The sequence below is a fragment of the Rhinolophus sinicus genome, linkage group LG05, assembly GCF_036562045.2.
Source record: "Rhinolophus sinicus isolate RSC01 linkage group LG05, ASM3656204v1, whole genome shotgun sequence".
NCBI classification, from domain to species: domain Eukaryota; kingdom Metazoa; phylum Chordata; class Mammalia; order Chiroptera; family Rhinolophidae; genus Rhinolophus; species Rhinolophus sinicus.
This window is the reverse complement of record NC_133755.1, coordinates 167,330,758-167,357,159: the sequence shown is the minus strand read 5'-3', so window position 1 is coordinate 167,357,159 and position 26,402 is coordinate 167,330,758. Positions and strand designations below refer to the sequence as shown.

The 26,402-nt window shown below is 37.3% G+C and overlaps 1 long non-coding RNA gene across 3 annotated transcripts in view; it reads left to right on the top strand.

The window, feature by feature from the left end:
* Positions 1-26,402, top strand: part of LOC109455413 (uncharacterized) — a 264,779-nt gene that overhangs the window by 213,102 nt on the left and 25,275 nt on the right. For all 3 annotated transcript variants that reach the window (XR_012496794.1, XR_012496793.1, XR_012496792.1), the window contains exon 3: positions 25,043-25,139. This is a non-coding gene — a long non-coding RNA (uncharacterized LOC109455413). The remainder of the gene's footprint in view (positions 1-25,042; positions 25,140-26,402) is intronic.

Below are 26,402 nucleotides of genomic sequence, written 5' to 3'. Positions count from 1 at the left end.
TTCCACCATGTTTTGAACACCTGTGTTCCCTCCCCTATGTCTACCAAGTCCTGTCCATCCTTCAAGACCGTCAACTGACTGCTCCTGTGTGAACTGCTCCTACCAGGTCACACAGATATTTCCCCCCTGAAGAATGACCTTGGTGGGGAGAGGGAGGAGGTTGGGATGGAGAAATACTTTGCAAAGAAGAGGCAAGGTCATAAATGATCTGCCAGTGATATGTGGAAAGAATTATGTAGAGAAGTACGTAGGGAAATTCAAATTAGGACCCATCTCATGAAGGGTGGAAAGAGCTGAGAGTCATGCAGGATGGACTGATAAACCGGGAAGGTTGGGTCATCTTACCAGGAAAGAGGAAGTTAGGATAACACATAAGCTCAGGACCACTGACTGGAAAACATATTTTTGCTTAACAGGAAAGTTTGGGCAGAGAAATGCCATCCTATTTAATTTTATTTCCTACGTAACACAGAAAAAAACATTGAAATAAGTATTTATGAATTTAATCAACTGATTTGGAGTTTGCAATAGTGCATAGTGTGCATCAGGATGCAATTAGACCAGCAGCATTTCTCATTCAAAAAAAACATGCAATCCTTATTTTAATGCTGCAATTTTTAAGCCATGTTGGGTATCTTAAATTAGAACCCAGAGTCACTCGTAAAGGGCTATAACACATAACTACCTGCCTCTAAACTCTTGTGCGTCAAATCCCTCACCTTGCTTGCAGAGTTATTTTTCTAAAATACAGGTCAGTTTGAGGAACTTTCCTCCTCAAAAACCTAGGGGCTTCCCACTACCTTGGGAGTAAATTTCTAGCACAGAGCACAGTGTTCCAAATTCTCTGTGCTGTAGCACCTTTCTGCTTCTCCTCGTTCATTACCCAGAACATCTCTGCATCAGTTGTTGATTTCCCTCCAAAGCTTTGCTCAGGCTGTTCCTGAAGCTTCTTTTTCTCCTCTCCATTGTTCTGCGTTATACGATCCTTTACTCCTCACTTTACTGCACCCTCATCATGAATCCCCAATTAATACTGCAACCTGAAGTGCCCTGAGCTCTGTCACACTCAGCTGCCGCACTCTGCCTTGTGTGGTATCTATTTGAATTCTCATCTGATCTCCACTGTATTATTATCAGCTTCTTTAATACTTTCTTAAATGTCCTACAGCAGCAATCCTCAAATTTCAGCTAGCATGGTGGGCTAGTTAGAACACAGATTGCTGGGACCCAGAGTTTTTGATTTCAGTACTTCTGTGGAGAGGCCCAAGAACCTACATTTCTAATAAGTTACCAGGTGATACTTATGCAGCTGATCAGGGAACCCCTGCACTATAGGGCCTAGCATAATATTTTAAAGATAGTAGGCTCAACAAATACTGCATAATTAGGTAGGTGATACAACCATACTCATTGATTGAAAATTTAGGTGTTTTATTAAGACTTTTAGCAGTGTGTCTACAAATATGAATGCTATAGTTTTCATTTAAGGATATGTGGGAGAAATGGAGTTTATATCATCTCTAAAAGTTCACAAGTTTATATTTTTAAGTGTCATCCAGGAAGTTCTGATATATGTTGGATTCTTTGAAAGTGGGTGATAGAGTACATGGTGAATGATGAATCGATAGGGGATTGGAAGGAAAGAAGACTGCAAATTCTCCTCAAGGACTCATAGCAATCTAAGTAATTCTCACTGTACCAACAAGGAAACGGATACTCAAGGAAAGGTCACATAACAAGGATGCAGTGGAACTGGGACTCCAGCTGGACTTTAGTCTCCCATGCTCATCCGTTACACATCTGACTCCTCAGAAGCAGTAGCATCTTCTGTGGAACTAAATAACAGGTACTAACAAAACACTAAGTTCAAGTTCAGGACAACCACCAAAAAAAAAATCTCAATTTATTTTGAATGAGTTGTAATTAGCAGGTGGGAAATATATGACACCAAGCATGTGCTGTCTGGTTCCCCGTGGTCCCTAGACGCTACTCATTTCATGCTTCCTAAGCCGTGACATTGAATGCTGGCCTTTTCTCTTTGCCTGGTCATATCTGAGGCTCAGTGGTATTCACTTTTTTTTTTTTTTTAATGTACACATGGCTCCTTTCTTCTTTGGGAAAATGGGAGAGATTAGAGTTGCTGCCACCCAGAGGTCAGAATCAGTTAATGAAACTGATAAGTTATCAGAGAATTAATCTATACCTGAAGGTAGGGAGCAAGGTTTTATAAGAGAATTATGAATTTCTAAACATCATTTATCTGCTCTAAGAGATTGAAAAAAAGCAGATCTAAGGCTCTTCTATGACAGTCAACTGGATGTAGATGAAGAAAAGGGGTTCTATGGAAAGTGATCTGATCATAAAATCCTAACTGGGCAGAACATGGTAGGTAGTCACATCCCAGGCTTATAACTTCTTTAGAGAAAAGTTTTAAGCCAGCTCTGTCCATTGTTCTCGTACATCTAGGTCAACACACCTCTCAAGAGAGCACATAATCATGTTAACTATCTTGTGATCCAATCCCCACCTTGCTTTCTCCAATCTTCCTTCCTTAATTTCAAATGCATATAAGAAGCGGCAAAACTCATCCTCCGGAGCATTTGAGATCTTGCTCCCCAGCATTTGTCGTCACTTTGGCTCAAATAAACTCATAAAAGTTCTCTACAGGTTTGGACATTTCTTACGTTGACATGGGTAATTCCTGGGTCTAGACAAACTACTAGAGTGGAGGTGGCGTAGGACATGGTGTACTGTGGAGGCCGTGGAGGGTGGAGGGAGACTGTTGTTCCTGGACCATCAGCATTGTCTAGGAACGTGTTAGAATTATAGGTTCTCAGTTTCTACACCAATAATGTACAGAAATTATGGGAGTGGGCCCAGAGGTCTGTATTTTAATAAGCCCTCTAGGTGATTATGACACAGGTTAAAGTTTAAGAATCACTGTTAGTGTTTAGTTATCAGTAACTTAGTCAATCCCCCAAACTTTAATGTCCTTTTCAATGACTGTTACTAAATCGTAAGCAAGTAGTGCTTTGGACAAATTCTGTAGATATTCCAAAGTGTTTTTTGACATCAAAGGGTCTTAATTTTGGGAGAGATTTTATAAGACTACAAATACTTGGTTTCTTTTCTTTTCTTTCTTTTTTCTTTTTTTGTTATTTAAAAAATTTTGTTTTGTGTTGAACGTACACTTGAGAACAAACATTTAAATCATAGCATAGCCAAAGCTTGTGTATACAAATTTAGAGTTGAAAGCTCACTTGAAATATCAGATCTAATCCTTATTTTAGATTTGACTCCCTGGGACCCCAGAGCACTCTTCATCCTACTGCCTGGGCTCTGCCTTCCATGAGGCACCCCACTTTCACTCGGTCCGTGCTTAAAAAAGGGAAGAATAAATAATAATAATAGTAATAATAATAGTGTCTTTCATTTACATGGGTCATCATTTACCTTACCATATAAAACAATATCTAGGTATAACATCTCCATACAGTAATTCAGAATGTCTCTCTTTGGGTCTCTTTAAGTTTATAATTTTTTATTCAATTATATAAATATGTTGATGTCGTGAACTATCCTCTGAGACTCTGATAACATTTAAGAATCCTATTCTGGAAATATTCTCCTCACCCAATACACACACCACATACATATGTGTCACATTACTTTATCCATCCAAGTGCAGAATTCCCCCTTGAACCCTCAGGGTTCCCATAGAGCTCAAATAAGGATTTCTGCTTTAAGAAGCCTCATTTAACACCACGAATGAAGAAAGATCCTTCCCAAATTATCCTTTTCAGTTCAAGGCTTTCTTTAGGAAACTTCTTTGCTCCTCCATGAATCCCATATAAATAACTGCCACTTTGTTTCCCTCACCCGTCTCCAATGCCCCAAACTCAGCCCTGCCTTTGCACACAGCCAGCAGCAGGGGCTAAGAATCAGACCCTCCAGTTTATGTCCATGGACGTTCTCTCTCTTTCTCTATAAGGACTCCTGTCCTGGCACACCACACTGGCACTGTCAATATTACTGGAGGGTGGGACAAGTCCTGCAGGCAATTTTATGATGCTTCATTATACCGGAGATAAGCCGAACATACAACTGACTGCTGCTTGCTGGACATCCAGAAGGAGGAGAGATTTTGTGCACATTTGGAAACCTTGCTTATTTTAAGAGTTTGTTTAGAAATGAGTCACTTGTGGTTTTCTTTCTCACTCTCTTTCTCTTTGTGGCTCTGTCCCTCAGAATGATAAAATTCCCAACTAGCTGCCACAGAGAGCAGATTAGTTTAAAATTTGTTCTAGTAGAAAAGCATATCCGGAGAAAGTGCCAAGGGACATGCCACAGCAGATTACAGTTTGCACAATAAATAGAGAGCCGAAGAGGCCTGAAGGGAGGGCTTGAGGTGAGCACAGAGGATGCCCTGAAGCAGTGAGAACTGAGGGGGCCACTGAGTTGGCAGATACCAAGAAGGCAGTTAGAGTGCTGACAACCCCTGTTAGGTCCACAGACATTGAGGCACAGACATCGTTATCAGGAAGTCCCAGGTAAAAATGTGAAAATCTTACTTCGGTGTAGTTACTCTAGAATCATATAAACTACAAATCAAAATGAAAAAAATCATCACGGTTCCAGATATTTGAATTGGGGTGGGTTGAGCAGTTACACGGAGAAGCAAGCTGACTATTGGTTGGGCTGGAAGGAGAAGTACATCCGGCAGGTTGCTCTAGTGGATGGAACAAACGACAGAGTCGGACACCTTAGGAGGTGCAGTGTGTGTGAAGGACTCCATAAATCAGGTCTATTTACTTTTTTCTCAATATGCTTCCAGTTTTCTGAAACACTTTTCAAGAACAAAGGGCCATTACTAGGTAGGCTGAAAAAAAATCTGGTCCTATTAGAAATCCTTTTATGCAACGCTCAGAATGACTTGGCAGATGAGTCTCTATGTAAAAATGGGATCCTAAATAAACAGTTAATATTTTGACAAAATGAAAATTATTTTAAAATCTTATTTAAAGCCAGTAGATTATTTTTTAAAAGGTCTTCCTTTTAAATTGAACCATCATCTAGGAAAATGTCACAGGTTTCATAGTAGATAAACTTTAATACATATGTTTGGAGTAACGACGAATAGCTAATGTGTTCATTATTCATGACAATTGTACGTGCACCATTTTAATCTTCATTATCCTCTATAGACATTAGCTAATTTATCTGTAGTTGGACTCCTGAGCAGTGCCGTGTTGCTTCTGTTATTGGGCAGGCAGAAGAATTAATGCAAAGTGAAAGGCCTTGATTCTCCATGGTCCCATTTCTGAACATTGATTCAGCTGAAATATTGAAGGCAAGTAGTTGAGTGTAGGTAAACGCAAAGGAAAAATATTTGATTGGGTGGGTGAGTGAGAACATGATTGGAAAGTGTTGATGCTATTTACTACCCAAGAAAGCTTAAATGAAGCAGGGATCTGGGAACAATTAAGGGCCCATATGCATTTCCACTTTGATGCTCCAATTATAAGGCCAGACTCTGCTTCCTGTGGATAGCACCATGGAGTTCCCCCATATCCTTCCCTCTAGGGAGACAGAAGCAGTTTGGCTTTCCTTAGACTTCCCTGTTTTCTTTCTATCTCTGTCATACTGGCACCAACCCAAAGTGAGCATTTTCACCCTCAGGCAAGTTTGTGATCTCTCTCTCTCTCTCTCTCTCTCTCTCTCTCTCTCTCAATCTCTTTCTCTCTCTCCATCTCTCTCTCTCTCTCCAGCAAACAACCTTTAGTCGTTCTCCCCACCCCTACAACCCCACATGTAAATCTCTTTTGTCAAATGCATTCATGTCTATGGGAGAACAGCTGGTCAGCTTTCCTAGCTTCCTAGGACCAGTAAAACTCTATTACCCTTCCTCGGTGATACTTTTTGGACATTTTCATTTGGTTTGTCTAAAAGTGGCACTGATGCTATTAACCAGAAGTTGATTTTGGAGGATCTGGTAGAGCCGTAGGTAGCATCTTAAGACTGCGTAACCCTTAATTCCCTGTGGACCCAAACCTTTCTTCAGGAGTTTTCCTATGTCAGCTAATTCAGCTTCAGAGTACAGTGTCTCGAGTAGGTTGTGGAGGTTGGCACCATTCCTCTACTTATTAATCATGTAATTTGGGGAACTTGGGGAAATTGTTTTATTTCTTTAAGTTTTAGTTTCCTCATCTCTAAAATGGGAGTAATCCAAGTGAAACACTTTAAGGAATTCCTAGCTTATACCAATCGTTACATAATTATAAACTATTATATTATTTATTATTTCATAGCAATCATAATTTGATAATTGTATTTGAATTTGAATATTTTTATCAGGCTAACAGATTCCTTTGAAATTTATGGAAAAGTGCTCATAATTGGTTTTATTTTCTACTCTTAGAAAAATATTAAAGAAACTATAAATTTCCTCAAGACAAAAAAAACAAAATGACTTGCCCATGGTTACCTACAAAGATTTGAATTTTGTTACCAATGGCAACCCAGCATCTCTCCATATTTATGCCATCTCTGCCTTGTCTTCCTTTCTTTTGTGAAATTCTCCTTCAAACAACTGGTGATACCTCCTTACATCTTCCCCCCCATCTTTCAAAGATATCTCTCTGGCTGACCCTGGGCTTTGTCATCACTGTCTTACTGCCACTTTCTTGTAGTCCACATGGTTTCTGAAAGCTAGAAGTAGGGAAAAATGGAACAGGTCTGTCCACGAGAGATTATAACAATGATTAGAAGAGGAGGGGCACTGAGGAGAGAAATAATTCACTTTGATCCTGGCAAAGGAGAGAAAATCTTCAAAAGACAACTCTCTTAAATTTAGCTCAATTCTCCTTGGCTTTTCTTCTTTTTCCTCTCAGGAACAATTCTTGTCTGAGATACTTCTTTTGAGATGGTGTCAGCAAAAAGGCCCAGCAATGGCAAAAATTTTATCAACTCTGGCATGGGCTTGTCCACAGGACAGAATACTCTTTCAAAACTAGGAAGTAGTTAGTGATTGGAAAAAAAGAGACATTAGAGATGGGCGGGGAGAAGAGGTGGGCAGCGGTATTGACAGGCTTCGGGGAAACAAAGTGGAGTCAACTCAAAGTGGCATCTTTCAGGGCAGTGCAGACAGAACCAGGGGCCTTGTCCTTTTTCGTAAGTTGCGTTTGCTCTCCTATGACAAGATGACAGAGCAGCATATTGGGAAATCTTTTGTCTCTTTTCCATCCCAAAACAGAATATAGACATTGACATTGTTCTTTTCAACTTCACAGCAGTAAAAGATCACATGTGAAATGAGCTGGATGCTCCACAGTCTGACGCCCTGTAATTGGACGTCCTGCGATATGAAAAAAAAAAAAAAGCTGTAGTAAGTGACTGGTTGGGAAAGTTGGTTGTTTGGGGAATGAGTTTTATTTGGGGGAAGATTTAGGCAATACCATTTGAATAAAATGTATGAGCATTCAATAATGCTCATAGAAGTTTCCTTAGATGTGTGTACAAATTTTAAAGCATGCATAGAAGTTGCCTAAAGTTCTGATATTTTTCATGTAGTATATTCTTTGTGATTTAAAAAAAAAAGCCTGCTTGAAAATGACTAACCTCATAAACCATTCTAAAAATATTTACAAAATTAAAGAAATGATGCAAATTCTCCTGTCATCTTTCTTTTCTCTTCTGTTTAATCAGGCCATGGTTGAGGTTTTGGTCTTGCATGGGGACATTGCGTGTCTCTCTTCTTACAAAATCCTATCTTGATTCTTTCAAAGACAGAACATAATTCATTTAGTTTTATACCACTTCCCAAGTATCTATATATTGACTCTTTACTATCTCATAAAAAGTGTCCCTCTCTCCTCTCTCTTATTCTTTTTATGCATGTAAGGGTCACTTTCTTCTATGGAAAGGAATTAACTAACTCCATGTATAGCCCCAAACCAGTTACTGTAAATGTGAAACCCAACCTTTCCATCATTTCTACAGAGACTGTCAGGCTTTTCTCTCTCCTCCTGGTGATGCATTCCAGTTAATGGTTCACCCTCTTGGAAACTTAGGGCCTTAGGTTAATTGGTTGATCCAAGATATTGTGAACAAGAGTTTCAGTTTCCTACCTCCTCCAATTTTCCTCAGAATGACTGGGAAAGAATTGGAAGCTAAAATCTTTTTTAAACATTAACAGGTATAATTTAAAGCTTTGGTTGAGTCTGGATACACACAGAGAGGTAAGTCCAGAGGAGTTTGCTGTAATGGTTGGGGGGTGCTGAATTGTTTTCCATAAAAATGCTTGAGGAAGTTTATCTTTTTGTTCATAAGAGGGAGAATACAGAGAAGCTGGGGTGAGTGAAAGAAGACATGGGGACAAGACCAATGACTTTTAAGAATAGACATGTCTAATATTCCATTCCAGATTTTGGTGAAGAGGCAAAGTAAACCTTTTCCTTTAATATCTCTACAAACCTTCAGCAAAGTCAGCTTCCCACATGGAGGCTCTTTTATATCTAGAAATCAAGGAAAGAAACTGAGCTCAGCAATTGGGTTAGTGTGGAATAGGAGACATCAATTCATTAGGATGGGAAGTTGGAATCAGGAGTCTATAAGTGCTAGAGGAAGTTACAGGAATCCTAAGAAAGGCAATGGATTTCTTCTGGGTTGTGGTATAGGAATTGGGGCCAATCTTATCATGATCTTAACAAGGCAGCATGACCCCAGATGGCAGCTGATTATGAGTCTGAGGCCCTGACTAGTTTTGACTCCTGGCTCAGCCACACATTAACTAGTTAATATGAGAAAGGTACAAAATGGTTTCCGCATCAGTAAAATGGGAATGATATTTTGTTATAATCGATTCAGGATCACCAATATATGTTTAAATAGTTAAATGTTAGGTGAACCATTGTTAAAGAAAGGAGTATTCTCAATGTACCACCCCTCCCTATATTACTTTTGAATTGTGAGGGAAAATGTCTTTAGACACATAATTGAGAAATCACAAGTGGTCTTGTAATTGAGACATCCAAGAGATTTGTCACCAATAGTAAGAGTGATAATGGTACGAATATTTTGTGGAAGAGCATCCTTGTTTAGGGAGACGCATGCTGAACTATCTAAAGGTGAAGTATCATGATGTCTACTGCTTACTTTAAAGTGTACCATATATGCCATATATATATATATATATATATATATATATATATGGATATATATAAATTTATAAATAAATTCATAAATAAATATATACACTTACACAACACGTATCTGTTTCTCTCTACATATATACAAATGTATGAGTCTCTCTCTTGCTCATATATATATATACACACATACATATGCATATATATATCTCTATATATCTTTATCTCATAGATCTGTTTTATTTATTATATAGATACAGATACACCATGCAAATGGGGCAAATATTAAAAATCAGTGAATATAAGTGAAGAGTGTGTTTATTGTACTATTCCAAATTTTGCGAAATAAAATGTTTACTATGTAAATAATTTAAAGCAAAATATCTAGTATCATCAAACACCGTATCTATGCTCATTTTGTGTTGATTATTCTTTACCTCTTTCTTCTTTTTCCACTCAGATTTGTTCACTTTTCCCCAATCACAATAAGTCCTCATTATGGTTATTTAAATATACCCTGGATCTTGTTACATTGTCTGAAAAAATAAAATAAAAAAGAAAGAAAAGAAAAAGGGAGTTTCTGAAAAAGCATAAAGCACAAAAGGACAAGGTGTAAAAATGCTAGGAGTGGTGATAATTGGCAGCTCTGCAAGCTTGTTCTGTTTTCCAAAAGGAGCAGTGCATGGTGTTGCATGTTAAATATTTTGCAGAATGAAGAGAAAGAGATCAGTAGTTTACACACACACACACACACACACACACACACACACACGCACGCACACTGCCCAGAATATTAACATTTCTCAATAAATACCAAAATAGAGTATTATTTTATTTCAGAGGGCTGATGTAATAATGCAAAAACCAAAATAATCTTTTCTGAGAGCCTCCCTCCCCAAGGTAGTAGGTTTTAATGCCTGTGGAAATGATGAACATTCATTTGGAAATTGCCTCAGGGGCCTGAATTATGTGCACGGTTAATTATATACCATTGAAAAATATTTCTGCCAAACTCACTGGTCAATTTAACTAGAGGCCAGTGTGTGTCTTGACAGCAATAAACACCTTGGGGTGCTGGGAATTATTTTTTTTTCTTTTGCAGTACCTACTTCATATCCTTAAAGCTGGAATGGATATAGGAAGGAGACAGGCAGAATATACTCCATGTGGGTGCCCCTCTGGGCCATCGTTCTCTTGAATGTCACTTCTCTTGGTGGTTATAAAGTGAGTCCTTTTCATAATTCGATCATTAATCCTCAAAGCTCTCCTGGTAGAAGAGAGTGGCAAACTATTTCTCATCCCAGCTTGTAAAGTGAGACAACCAGAGGTCTTGTGGGAAAATCATTTTCTAAACCATGCAATGAAAACACAGTTTATTCATCTACCTTTCTTTCACTCCCTGTACATGAAGCACAACATGGAATATAGGAAGATGTGAGGAAAAAAGGAGATTAAGACATAGCTCCTGCCAGCTAAATAACAACAACTACGATGAAAATATAAATGTGTGTGCGTGTGTGTGTGAAACTGCTATGCAAACTTTTGCCCAAACGTAAGCTGTGATTATTACTTTATTCATCACTCTATGTTTATAAGGGTGGAGTTCTCAGGAATTGAAAAGGAAAAAGAATAATGATGTACTGTTTGGGAAAACTATGAGCAAGTTTCGAGTGAAAGCCATTGTACTGAAGATCTTTAAAAACATAGTTGGGCAAGAAACAGGACAAGTGCATTTAAATGGAGGATGTAGCGTGAGTGATAAGGTATGAGAAACAGGATGACAAAAAGCTCTCTGATGGCAACGGAATGGTAAAGTACTAGGAAAAATGGCCGTCAGGGTCAAGATAAAACGTGCGAGGATGAGAAGTTCAGTAGCTGGAAGGCAGTAAAGCCCATAGTCTTAGGGTTTAGTGGGATTCACAAAGCAATAAAGAGCAACTGTAGGATTCTATAAAAAGAAATACTGTGACAAAGCAATGCTTGGGAAGATGAAGTCTTTTCAAGTGTTTTGAATAGATTGTGCACCATTGAAACCAGAAGGGGAAGGAGGTTTTCAAGACAGAACAGACTCAGGGAAATAAAGATCTTGCTTTGATCAGCGATGTTAAGACTGAGACAATGGCTGTTTTGAGAGCACAGCTGGGGCATATGCTCAAGAAGTAAGGCTTTGCGAGATGTTAAGTGTGTGAAGACAAAAGAAGGTTAAAATGGATCCAAAGTCAGAAAAGACTCCCACTGGGGGTCCGGGCAGAAAGATGGACCTATTGAGATTCAAGTGAGCTAGATGAGACTGGAAACCAGGATAGCACTAAAACCCAGAGCTCTTAAGATCTTGTCATTGCTCAGTCATCACCGGAAAACTGCTGATCACCAGCTTCTGCTCTGCAGTTCTCTATTGTCCCCGAGTTGCTGTGAATGAACCTTCGCTCCATCTCAGAGCTGCAGGCTCCAAGTGTCCTGCCTGGTCTCCCGTTAAGGGGTGAGGACAAAGCCAGTGCCAGGGCAGTAATTGTCATCTTGCTGAGGCATGCATTTTAGGTATTGCTCTTGTTGAGAATTTCTAACAAGTGATTTTAAAAATGCCTCACTGATGTAACCCCTGCAGGGTTGGCTCTTGCCTTTTCTTTGCAAAGAAAGCATGGAGTCCCCTGTCATGGTGTCCCTCAACCCAAATGTACTGTGAGGCGCAATCATACATATTTGTACAGAGAGAAGTTGCAGGGGCTGCTGTGAATATCTGGAACTTCTGTCCCTTTATGGGCTCACGTTCTGGACATTTCTCTCCTGGCTGCTCAGTGTTGTGGGAAGAAAGAAATTCTAGAATCCTTTCTTTTAAAAAAAATATATTTTTATTTTATTCTGTTAGCAGGGTACAGAACAGGACTCCCTATACCATCTGGTCATATATTAATCATGAAAATGACCATTAGTGTTTTGCATAAGTCTATGAGCCCGGACTTTGGGGAAAATCTGTGTGACATGTAGTGATCTCTGTACTTATCTGGAATATTTGGAAATAAAAAGATGCTATGTTTATTTAACCATGCTTATATAGTTCTTACTGTGTGCCACACTCTGTTCTAAGTGCTTTCAATCTTGTAACAACCCTATGAGGTAGCTATAACTATGATCCTCCTCCTCATTGCTTTCAGATGTGGAAACTGAGGCACAGAGAAACTAAGTAACTTGCCCTCCATTATATAGTGAATAAGTGGGGAAGTTGGGATTCATTTCCGAAGAGTCGGGTGCCAGATTTTTGGGCTTTTAACCCTTGTGCTATACTGACTCTTGAAATGAAGATGGAGATATGTGTATCGCCAGGTGATGTTTTTTATGTATAGATTAAATCATGCAATTTGTAAATTTGGAAAGAAGCCTCATATGTTAAAAGACAGCAAGGCCTCTGTACTACCTCCATCTCTTCCCCCACCTTCCCTGCCGTGTTAACCCACTTACACATTTTCTCAGCCCATAGGGGTAGGGGAGCAGAGACATTATGGATATTTCTACAAATTCCGAGGGCCCTGCTCTATAACTCTTACCTCCTCATCTCATATAGGAACTGTTGGAATTCTTGGCTTTTTGTGGGTAGAAAGAAGAGAGACTTAAGATATAAGAGGAGTGGAAGAGGGGTCATCGTTCTATACGGTCTCCCTGTCATATTGTCTTTGCTTTCCTTTGTTATCAAATGACTAATGTTTGAATTCCAAAGGTAGTTGGTATAAATAATTTACCTAAGCTAATTTATCTGGGCAGAGGCTATCATGCTAGGACACTATAGTACCAGAGTGGTAATTGATTGAGTTCCTTTAGAGTCACTTGCCCAAATGCAATTTAACCCACAGCTGTCCATCATTCAATTAAAACAATTGGGGGTAGGGGTGGGGGTAGAGGGCACTGGCGCTTCTTTCCTGAGCAGAAGGCTGTGGGCTGGGCCTTTTCTGAAAAAAAGGTGTCTCTTGGCATGGCAAGCCCTATCACCTCCATTCCAGCCAGTAAGTATGCTCATTGCACTCCAAACATATTTTATACATTGTTACTGCTTTTATTCTTTGGTTTATGCCTGCTCCTCCATTAACAGTGTTTCTTCCCTCACTTCCATGACATTACTCTTCGTTATCCTTGAAAACTCAATTGCTATTGTCCAGGAAGTTTTCCATGCTTGTTCCATCTAAACATGATTGCTATCTGATAATATGTTTCCAAGATATTTTAATTTATGTACCATTTATTTGGTATTCATCATTTGCTGTTATCTATAGCCTATTTATGAGTCCATTTCTCCCCAACTATATTATATGCTAGTTGAGGCTACATAATAGGTACCTGAATGAAGCCTTGTTAATTGAGTCACTTCTCTGGAATGCTATAATCTCTATAATCTCTGGGAACTCACTGGATCCTTGGTTGTCTCTTGTAAATCAATATCTTGAGCCACCCCTTTCTCCTGTGCCACTAATATTACAGAAATGTGTCACGGACCAACTCAAGAGTAGAACATTACAATATTAACCAAAGAGGAGGAGGATAGCATATATGATTAAGGATTAAGGGAAGAGGTATTCGAGGAGGCTCTGACCTGGAGATACAATGACCTTGGTTACCTAATTTTAGAATAGCAAGGATTTCAGACTCACAGAATCCAACCCATTCCAAATAAACTCACGAAAAGACAATGGAGCTAGATCAATGGATTATCAGAATTCTTTTCCACCAAGGTTATCCTGTAACCAAGGTTTTGCCATCCTGTAAACAAAAAGATGAGTTTCATGAACTATAACATCAATTTAGAACCTAGGGGTAAGCCAATGGCTATCTTAGTTTGACCTTTAGCACATAGTCTATTTTAGACTAAATTTTATTATGGAAGTATATTCCACAACATGCTTGTAATGAGAAATAGAATCTAATCAGGGCTGACAGCAGCTCCTGGCCTCAGCAGGACTAACTACAGTCTGAGCAAGTACATGGCTTGGTGGGAGTGCGGAAAGAAAATATGGTGGAAGTGTAAGAAGACAGAGTGACCAGAGTAACTCGGAAAAAGTTATGCAGGCACATGTTAGTTGCATGGATTCCATTGGCAATGGTTAAAATATTGACTAACCCACTGCATTTCCATCAAGAGCTAAGTCAATGTTGTTTTTGAAGTCTGTCAACAAAAACTCACATAAGAACAGAAGTAGCTAAAAATCTATTAATTCAAATCACAAAAAACACAAGAGAAAAAAAGAAATAGTTTAAGAAACTAGTTCTTCAAATTAAAAGGATTAACATTAAAATATTCTACTCTTTCTTTAAGGACCCTAAGGAAACAATTTTTAGAACTATGGAGCATGTTTTGCTAATAAAACCATTTGATTTTATGGTTTATTTTTCAACATTACACTTGATTTGAAAAGAGGAATAAGAGTCTTATAGTCATTGTACAAAGAGGAAGATAGAAAACTATAAAAAGATAAAACAACTTCCTCATAGTTAGGTGATGAGTCAGCATGGGTCCAAGTTTTGGAATATGGATCTCTTGGCACCGACTCTGGAAAATGCTTTCAAACTCTAAAATCCTATAAAATTGGAGAGAATAATTACCAATAGAGAATGATTGCCTTTCACACAGTAAGCACTTTACTAATCATGTTGAATCGACTGTACCCGAAGAATTATTTTTATGTTCTTTTTCTGTCTTTTTTTATTTTATTAGTTATCTTTTTTCCCCCTCTGGGTAACATCTGTGCATAATACAAATTAAAAAGTTTCTCCATTTTTATCCCCATATGTAACCATTTCTGTTGGTTTCTTATGTATCTCCCTAGAGCCAATCTATGCACTAAAAAGCTTTTATGTGCAAATAGAGTTATATTTTACACATTTTTCTGCATTTTGATTTTATAATTAAACTTGTACCATACAAACTTTTGTATAGTTGTCTGCCTTATCTTTCTTAGATGCCACATAATATTTCATTGTACACATTTATGTTAAAGATATATATTTAACAGCCCTCTAATGACGCATTTAAATTGTTTCTTTTTTTTTTTATTGTATTACCAACAGTGTTTCAATTAATATCTTTGTTCAAAGACATTTGGCATGAGTGGGAGTATGTCAGTAGAATCATTTCCTAAAATTGGAACTTACTGGGTGAGACAGTGGGGTGCATCTATAAATTTGATGGATATAACCAAATTGCTCTCTATAGAACTTCTACCAACTTATATTCACAACAACAAAGGAGGAAAATGCCAGTTTCCCCATATTCTGTTCAATGAGCATGTTATTTAACTTAAAAAAAAAATATTGCCAATTTAATCCATGTAAATGTTATCTTAATTATTTTATTTTTCATTTTTCTTACTTTGAGTGAGAATGAGCATTTCAGCATATGTTTAAAAGTCACTTTTATTTATTTTCTTGAACAGCTAGCGTCAGTTTTAAAATGTATCCTTAACTTAGCTTTTTAATTGAATTATTATTTAAATAAAAAGAACACCTATAGTGTATTCATAATTTATATCTTGGTGATCTAAATTGTAACATTTGCACTTGACCTCTCATAGTTTTCTCAAGTGCCTCTTCATTTTCTCTTCTAAAAATGAAGAGGGGTGTATGTGTGAAGTAGATTATCACCAAGGTGGCTTTTATCAGCATATCACTTGTGTGACTCTGCCAAGTATATATACTTGTCCCTATGTTACCTGTCTTTAAGTGTCAAAATATTCATGTGTACAGGTTATCTGGGTATATTAACCATTAGATGACTGGATTGATATCAGTGAGGGCAAATGGCAGAATAAAGCTGAGGGTTATCCTTTTCATTTTTTTTCCTTTGAAAAGGATTAATAGAGTCTGTTTTTTCCTTCTGATGAACACATTTTACAAATTCTTTATGTGATTTCAATTCATGATTAAACCTAACTTCCCTATTTCATCTTAGAGATTCTTCTCTAGTCCCAGGAATGGAAGGGAGATAAGCGATCTGAATCTTTTAGGAAGTTCTGAGGTCACTATCGGAAACCCCATATCAAAGGAGATGACTTTTACCAGAAAAGGGATTGGCTTTTAACACACAAAGTCTGCCCTATCAATGAAAACGTTCTATGTGAGATCTTCTGGTGAATGATTGATGCTATCCCTTGTGTCTGCTGAAAACCTCCCTGGGTTTGTGCAGGCTACATTTCTCTAATCTGATTTCCAGGAAAATGCCAGTAGAGTGATAGCCTGTATCTGGCAACACTGGACTGTGTCACATGACTCCACAAAGCAGATCAGAGGTGGGCAAAGGATCTGGGCTGGTCTCTGTTGTCAATTTTATTGACAGAAAAATGAGTCATTAAAAAAAGAAAGCATCTGAAATTATAGAACTAATTTAGTTCCTGTGTATTAACCAGCAATTCAATAAAGCCTGAGAGCAGTCTTCATGCACCTGAAGTAGCTGAGTGTAACTGATTTAAAAATCTGTTAAGTTTAGTCCCAAGAAAAGTCATAGACATGCTGATTTCTCTTTCCTTCTCTAAAACGCATTGTGTGCAAACCTAGAAAATATTCAGCCCTATGCAAGATGATGATAACATTTCACTACCTTCTCAACTTCTTTCTTCAGGAACAATTTTGGAATAAGAAATAAATTAGAGTCTTTTGTTTCCTGATTTGAGGATTTGATTTTATCTTTCAAAATGCTTTATTAAAATGTTCAATTTTTTAACTTTTGATATCACTATAGGGAAACGAGATTTGCTACAAAAGTTCCCATTTGCCTCTACTCATATTTGTCTATTGCCATCAGAAATAGTATTGGTGAAATTACTATTGAGTATAGAAACAATTAGGGAAAATTTGACAAGCTGAGAGATTTATAAAAAATCCAAATCCCTGTAAATTCTAAAGTAACTATACTGAATAGATCAGACTTCATACCTTTTATTTTTTTAGGAATGTATCTTAGACACATCTTTAGATATAAAAACTAAAATCAAATTGAAAAAAGGAAAATATTCTGTGATATTTTTTAATTGGATGCCTTTCATACAAATACGTTTTTTTAAAAAAATAAGGAGCCACTAAATAATATGAGTTTATGCTGCATATTCCCAAGACTGTTATCAGACAGTATTTTCCTCCATACTAGTGTCCTCAGTGATGGAATATGGAAGAACAGATGGACCACACTGGTGACTGTATACAAATTAAATGTTTATAGTTTTTCTTTATGCCAATAATAACTATCTAGAAAATATAATGGAGAAAAGATACCATTAAAAATTGCAACAAAAAAAGAAAATCATAGGAATGACCTTAGAAGAAGTGTCTATCTGACATGGACAAAACTACTAACCTTTCTTGAGAGTCACATGGATGATTTGAATAAATATCTTTCAAACGTAAAACAAAATATTGTGGATGTCAGTACTCTCCAAAATGATGTTTACATTTAATGTAATCCACTTAAACATTTGAATTTTTGAGAAATTTTCTAATGTTCATTTGGAAGGATAAGCAGATAAGAATCACCATTTTTGAAAGAAAATTGTAAAATGAAACTTGCTTTGCCAAAGATGTAAACATGTTACAAAGCTACAAATGTGAAACAGTATGGCATCAGTGGCAGGATAGGCACTCAGATCAAAGAACCAGCGCAAACACCAGAAAAAGACCCCTGTATAGAAGTTTTTAGTATATAATTAAAATGACATTTCAAATGAGTGGGGGAAAGAATGAATTATTAAATAACTTGGACAATTGGTTAATTATTTTTTATAAGGTAATGTCTTTGTCTTATACCAGAACAGAAGTGCCAGTGGTATGTTGGGAATGGGGTACAGATGAGGTGGGATATGATCCCCTTGGTGACTAGGGTAGCTGATAAACTCTGGCCAAGAGTTTATCCCAGAACGCCATGAAAATAATCATTTCTATGCATCCTTTGATGCAAAATATGGCAGAATGCACTGTTTTTTGTTATATGCCAAAGTAAATTTAAAATGGATTTAAAAACTAAATGCAATTAGAACTGTTAAAGAACTACCAGAAAATGTGAACAAATATTCTAGGTTCAGAAAGGCCTTTGGAAGAGTAAAGCAGAAGCTAGAAATTGCAAAGGAAAACAAATGAGATTTGATGTGCTAAAATGAAGATTTCTGTAGCTCAGTAGTAGAATATTAACAGCATTAAACGACAAGTGACAAACTGGGGAATATGTGTCAGACAATGCTGAATGAATGGAAAGCTCCTACAAATCTATAAGAAAAAGATAAATATCTACATTTTTTTAAAGGCATGAAAAGACAATTCATACAGGCGATTTTAAAAAAAAATATCAACCTTATGAAAAAATGTCAAAGATAATTAATAATAAAGAAATGAAAACTGAAAAAATAGTGAAAATCACAAAGATAAAGATTTATAACTCCTAACATTGGCTATGGCATCAGGTATCGAGCTCTTCTATACATTTCTGAGGAGTAAATAAATTGAAATAAAGTTTTAAAGGGCATTCAAATGTTCGTACACTTTGACCTAGTAGCTTTGGGAATCTATCCTAATAATTAAAGATGGCATCACAGTTAAATGTATTCAATCAGCATAATTTATAGAAGTAACAATTTAAAGAAATCTGAAAGTTCTTTATGTCTAGGAGATTACATAAGTTCTGTTTTACATATAGTATACAGTTCTGTTTAGTCATTGAAAGTGTTACAGAAAATACTTACTGGTAAGAGAAAACTCCTCATGAAGTAGAACCAAATAAGTACATAGTTAAATGCAGGATATAAGGATATGACACTATTTTTTGTAGAACATAAACAAATGAAAAAAAGTAGTGCACAGCAAAATGTAATTGATTTTGTATCAGTACTGCATTATAGGTAACTATTGCTTCTTCTCTGTGAATTTTACATATTTTAAGTTATCTTCACTGAACATGTATTCCTTCTTTAACTATTTTTAAAAGAGGTGTTATTAAAATACAAAAAATGAAAAAGTTTATGTTATTTCAACTATGCTTATAGAAGCATGATTTAAATGACTGATTCAAACTTTGACCACATATTAGGGCTCCCATACCCCAGAAGAATCATTCTTCTGGTTATTGATTTGCTGTAATCACAGAAGATTTGGCACATCTTTCAAGATGGGATGATGAGGTAGGATTGGAAATATGCAGTGAGACTTGTGCAGTAGACAAAACTCTTCAATTCTAGCTTTGCTATATATCCCACTGAGAGGGCATCACCTGAATAAGATGTACCTTGTACTTAGCCCATAAATATTTGATGATGTCTTTTGAAAAATCCCTCCTTTTATTCACTTAACATTGCAGAAAACCTTGCATCATTGATTCTGAGAAAACTGGTAATCAAAATTTAAAACTATCATTTACCTGTAAACTACCTGAAAGTTTGTGTTTATTTGGTGCTATATTTTACTTCATATATTAAGAAATACATTTAACTTCCAGGACTATGTATTATGTTACAGGGGAATCCTTTATCTCACCTATTTTCATAGCACTGTGAAATGGGGTGTGGCTTTATGTGTTCATAGGTTTGGGGAATTTACACAACTTAATGGCCTACTGAGATTTATTTTTTTACATGTAGAATATTGAAATCTAACATTGTCATGGCTGTAATGACATTGACAAAGCATATTCTTATTTGAAGGTCTAAAAAGTGGTGGCCAAGAATTGGGTTTAAGAGAAAGAGAAAGCATATGAATGTGCTGTAAGTGTCTTGAACATTTAGGAATATTTAAATATTTCTTATAACACAAAGTATTAAATTGAATAAAACTGATCAAGGATGACGTGCAATTTGTGGTATCTTTTTCTTAGTTCTGAAAAAGCCTAGGGACTTGTATTACCGTTTACTTCAGCTAGCACACTCACTCTCCCAGTGAGGTTGTGGCTGAACTTGAACCTGGAATGAGCATGTAAAAGGTCCTTCTGACAGAAGTACAGGAGGCAGCTTACTAGATAATGTGTCGTGTTCCGCAGCGTGGGTTTCCAGGCAACATCAATTTGACCACAATATGTTTCCATGGTTTCCACACTTATCATTCTCTACCTTAGTAATGAACACCAATAAAATATGACCTGACTGGATAGCAAGAAAAGAATCTGAAGAACACTCTTTTTATAGTTTCTTCTCTTATAAAACCCTTGACTGACTCCTTTTGCTAAGGCTGTCCTAAATTTTACTGTACAGTACAGTTATGAGGTCATTAGCTTTCAGTATTTCAGGGGGGTTCTATGCTGCAATCAGATCAATATTGTGTGCCTTGCCTGTGTTATTAGAAGAAAGAGATATCTGCCTAGGAACTGGAGTGAGGAAGAAAAATGCTAGCGAGTGGCATAAACAGGAAAATGCCTACTGCTGCCAATGCCTATAAAATGCTCAAAAATCTGTATCTTTAATGGATAAGTAACAGATGGAGCTGTCAGGTAATGGTAAAAGGCAAAATCAATTGTAATATAAGGGATCCTCCTGAGCTATCTGGAGAATAGGCACACTGCATTCAACTTTCAGCTCATCAGGGCTGGGTTAGGTGATGGAACAAGATGGGAGCAGTTTTTCATGCAGTGATGGCTTAAAGATCACTCAGTCACAAAGAGGTTCTTTTGTGGAAGATTCAACAGCTAGTTTTGTTTTCTGTGCCATGTGTATGTAATTTTCATCAGTAGGAATTCACGGCCTGCGGTTCCTTTTAATAGAAAGTGCACCACAATTGGGAGGAAGGGCCTTACTCCCTATAATATTGAGACTCCCCATACCCCCTCCTCCACTGCAGCCCTCTGTCTCTGCTCTCCAGCACCTGGCTTGACTGAAGCTGCTCTCAGCTTCCCTAGTTGGGCAGGAGGCTTTACCAGTGGAATTTGGGGCACCTGTCCTGGCAGGTGGAAGTGGTATGAAGGGCCTTGCATCTCATGCATTTGGCAGAGCAAGACTGGAAAGCCGGGAGCCCCTGCTCCTCCCTGGGCAGAGCAGCCTGACAATAGACAACTTTGCTGCTTGGGTTGTTTGTGACTACTGCTGGCACCTGAGTCACGTGCGGAAAATCCCTGGCAAAACATCTTAGGGGTCTGTTTTTCCTGAGCATCAGGAAAGCTCCTCTAGCGACTACTGATGACAACTGGGAAAACCATATTCCTTTTCATTCTCCACCTGTTCCCCCCACCAAAGAAAATGAGAGAGAGAGAGAGAAACCTGTGTTCGAGGCTAACTGAAGAGAGGTTGCACAGTGACCGCTGGATAAAAACTCCTATCCATGTTCATGGATATGTTCAGATATGTTGGAAACCAAAGGTTAAGAGCCCCAGAATAGGGAAACCATCTTTACTTTTGGAATTCCTCAAATGTGTATGTCCAGATAGAGAGCTCTAGTCATGGCCAACTTATTTATTCCATCGCTTGTAGGTTGTGTCACCATGAGCAACTTATAGGTTCCTTACGCATAACATTGAGATAGTAATGATTTCTGCAGCACGGTCATTGTGAAGCTTAAATGAGATGCTGTATCTGATGATGGGGTATAGAATAAAAATTCAATGAATGTCACTTATCGGCATTATGCATTCAAGGGAACAAAATAATATTTTTCTAATTCTACACATTTTCTAGCTATTCTATGCATAGTCTGCTTTTATTCAGGAAAAAAACACACACAAAAAACAACAACAAAAAAAAACCTTTAAGAAGTACTTTGTTTCCCAAGGGACTATTAAAATGTCTAGTCCTATTATAAAGATTTGCTTTCAGCCCAACAGACATGCTCAGAAATGGAATGGATTCTGGGGCAGATGGGGCTATGGGTTTAATGATATCAGGTACATACGTAACAACTCCCACGTTAGGCAAGTCTGAAAATTCCCTCTGCCCTGCCTAAACCAAACAGCAAGCCAAAACCTAGCAAGTTACACAGCCAATAAATTATTTCTGGGCTCTTGGGTCTGTTTTTATTAATTCTTTATCAATTATATATTGAGAATTTATTGAGTCCTACATGTGAAGTGTTGTAGGCTAGCTGCTTTGGGACTGCATAAAAACGTACACGATATAGTCTGGTGACCCCAGCAGCATACGTGTAGTAGAAAAACATCACACTCAAAAATAACCACAGTAAAAGTAGGTGTAAATACCACTATCCAGGTTATTTAAACATGGGAGCTCAAAGCATTCACTTGCTTTCCACAAAAATATTGGGACTTTGCTGGATAATTATGCATTGAAGAAAAAGACCTTCAAACCGGAGCAAACGGCATAAACAAAGGTGCTAAGATTCTAAAAGTGGTTACTGTAATAATGAAAATGATGAATTTGCATTTTTTACTATGTGCTAGGTGATTATATATACATAAATCAAATGGATACGAGAGATTGTGTTTCAAGGTAGTAAAAGGATTAAGTTGCAAAGATAAACTGGGATAACAACGGGATTTCTAATGGTTCAGTGATGTCAAACTTCCCTAACCAGAATAAGGGGCTTTCTGGTCTGGGGTGACCTTATGGCTATGGTGTCTGGTGGCAGGTGACTAAGTGAATGTAGGTTTGGTCTGGTCAACTTCTGGGTTAGCACCTCACAACAATCCTAAGACATAGGTAGTGTGGTATTGTTAGGTCCAGTTTACAGGTGGTAAGAATGAGGCACAGGAGACTTAGTGACTAAACCAAGGGCACTTAGAGAGTCAGCATCAGAGCTGGAGCTAGTCTTGCTTGGCTGACTCCATTCTCAAATCCAGGTTGTGACCCTGCAGCTCTGCGACACTACAGGTTGATTTTAGAGCAGAAGGCAAAGCCTTTATGCCCAGAGGGCACTGTAATAGGTTACAATAAGTGACAGCAAGCCAAGTGTGCTTGGGCTACTTGAGCTGCATGCAAATTGCAAAAATACTAATGGCTATGGTTGTGCTAACATTTATTTGAGAGGAGTTATAGGGGTGGCTGTAAAGGACTTGGGAGATTCCCAGAACCCGAGCATTCAGAATTCACACGTCATAGAATTTCAGAAGTGGGGAAGCTTTGTGATGTTCTAACTTTTTGTTTTACCAATGAGGATACTAAAGCTCATAGAGGTCAGGTGAATTGCCAAGGTCATATGAAAAGTAGATTCGGGAAGGACTAGATGTCTTTAGTCTTAATCCACTTTGTTAGTCAGGGTTCTCCAGACAAACAAAGTCAGTGATATATATATATATATATATATATATATATATATATATATATATATATAAAATATATACATACATATATATATAATATACATATATATTATATATAATATAAATATATATATATATCACTGGCTTTGTTTGTGTATATATATATGTGTGTGTTTATATATATAAATTTCTGTATATAGAGATTTATATATTTTATATAAGATATATATATATATATATATATATATATATATATATATATATATATATATATATATATATAATGTATGGAGATTTATTTTATATGAGTAATTGGCTTCCTGGTTATGGAGGCTGAGACCTAGGAAAGCCAGTGGTGTAATTTAGTCCGAGTCTGAGTCCAAAGGCCTGTGAACCAGTGAATCCAATGGTACAAACCCCAGTCCAAGGGATGGGGAAGATGAGATGAGATGTTCTTGCTTCAGCAGTGAGGCAGGAAAAAACAAAGGTTGAATTCTTCCTTCCTTTGCTTTTTTGTTCTATTCAGGCCCTTAAAAGGTTGGTTGATACCAACTCACATTGGGGAGGGCAATCTACTTAACTGAGTCCACTGATTCAAATGCTAAACCGATCCAGAAACACATGTAAAGACATACTCAGAAATAATGTTTAATCTGGGCATCCCATGGGCAGTCAAGTTGACACATAAAATTAACCATCACAGCACTTCTTATAGGGAATGAAGAGCTATGTTCTGAGTCTTTTAGAAAAAGCACTAAAAGTGGCAACAAATGAGGTGGAAAAGAGTAGATGGGTCAAGGAACAGAAAAGAGTAAGCTGACCATGACCTTGTATGTCCAGAGGAGAAGTTGGCCCTGTGAAAATCCTGGAACATTTGCCAGAGCTGGAATAAAAATATGAAACTATAAAGTATCCTCCCTCCTCTCTTGAAATGCTGCCTTCAATTTTACCACATTGAATTTTACCATGTTCCTCTCCAGAGGCGGAAATAGAAAAAGAGAAGTGGTCTTGAATATGTCTGAATTTTCAACTCAGAGTGACTGAGAAGTTACCACATCTTATTAGATTTGAATGGAATTGGTTGATCAGATATACACATGATACACATATACAAGTTTTCTGATGATTCTGTCCCCAGGCAGTCTTCTAGACAAGGGTCCAGACATTGTGAAACAGAGACAAGTTGTCCTGCTGAGTCCTGTCTGAATTCTTGATGCACAGACTACTGAGCATAAAATGGTTGTTTTACACCTTTTTAAAAAAATGGAATTTGTTGAATTAAGTTTTCTACATGAGGCAAATTAGGGGTTCAGAGTCATGGATTGAAGTTTAGCTTTAGAAAATAAAATTATGGTTCAGTAACACCCAAGAATATCCTGCTAAAAGTTCAATTTGTAAGACTTTGGGTACAGAAAAAAAAAAAAAAAAGACAGGTTAAAAAGTTTTAAAACTTCTGATCTATTTCAACAGAGATATTTGGAAATTCCTCATCTATTCCTACAGAGAAATACAATGATTTGTCCAAGGTTACAAAAAATAACAAGGGCTAGAGCAAAGACATGACCCGAGGATATGTCCACCCTTGACTTTTAGAATTTGTGCAAAGCAAGGGAATGCCAGGTGTTAATATGTGTTGAGTGGGGTAGAATCCTTTTATAAGCACACTTCCTCTTTGTTAAAGTACCTCGGGACTGATATTTCTTCCTTGGGTGACCTGAGGCCCCTTTTGGTTGTGCCCATGTAGGTTGGAGAGCTATTTACTGACCCGGATGAACAGACTAGGACCTCTAGCCACTTGATGACAGCTGCATCCGTTTGCATAAGAATCCTTGAAGCTTCAGGTAAGCAAGCAACTGGGGACTGAACTTTGATATTTGAATTTCAATAACTTGTATCCCAAATGACCAAAAGATCTGTTGGCAAGAACAGACATCAAGTTTCCAAAGGAGAAACTCATGGGATTGGGTAAATCACACTGGTTAGTCTGGTATAACAGAAAGCCTTTGCATGGTGGGCAGGGAGTATTGGTACACATGACACAGATCCAATCTCCAGCAGTAATGCCTGGTGGTAGCATTGCTAGTTCATTGACTAGACTTTCTAGTTTGCTCTCTCTCTAACCCACCACCTGCCATTCTTGTACAGAGTGAACACTTTGGAATGAGTAAGAACCAGAGTGTTCTTGGATACATTGGTAAGAGGGAACCTGAATAAAATAATGCTGGGTATTTTTCTAATAAAACATTGTGGGAGACTCAAAAGTCAGCTGAGAGGGAATATAACATAAAAACTGCTGTGATCTTATTTATATAAACCACAGCTGTAAATTGTGACTCATCCTGGCTATACATGAAAATCATCAGGTCAACTAATCTGTAGATATTTTCTGTTCTGAGATTCTCTTATTCAATATTTTAAAGAGCCCGTGGACTTTAGATGTCTTGGTGGATGCTAGGCTAAAATACACAGGAAGAATACCTTGGAACAAGTGAAAGAAGAAACTGTGAATCAGGGAGTAGCCTTAATTAATTAATTAAGTAATCAATTAATTAATGAGTGCCCACTTTTGAATGAAAATATAATGTACTTAAAATAATTTTTTCAACTTACTGGTTTTTGCCAATTATTCTGAGCTCATTGTTCCATTTTACTGGCAAGAGAATGTCATATAATGCACATTTAAGTAAGCTAAATAATTTCTTGCACATTTATTCCCCTTAACTTTTGAGGGACTACCTTATTTTTGAGCCCATTAAATCACCTAGTCAAGGTTAACTACAAAGCGCGTGGTACCTGGTAATGATTTAAGTGTAGTTATAGAAATAATAACATGTATAAAGATTAATTCTGATCTTGAGATAGCCTGCCAGTGGTTGTCATTACATACATACCTATTTTATTATTTTCATTATTAATTTTGCTGCTGGATCCCTTTGGGGCTTAAAACAAATCCCGTTTTGTATCAATTACATTCTTTGATAAAAAGTAATCAATAACATTATTCCAAAAAACCCCAAAAAACAAAAAACTCTAACTCCTTTTTCATACGGTACGTTTTAGAGGCAACTGTTCTCAACTAGAAATGACAGAAAGGACCCCTTTGT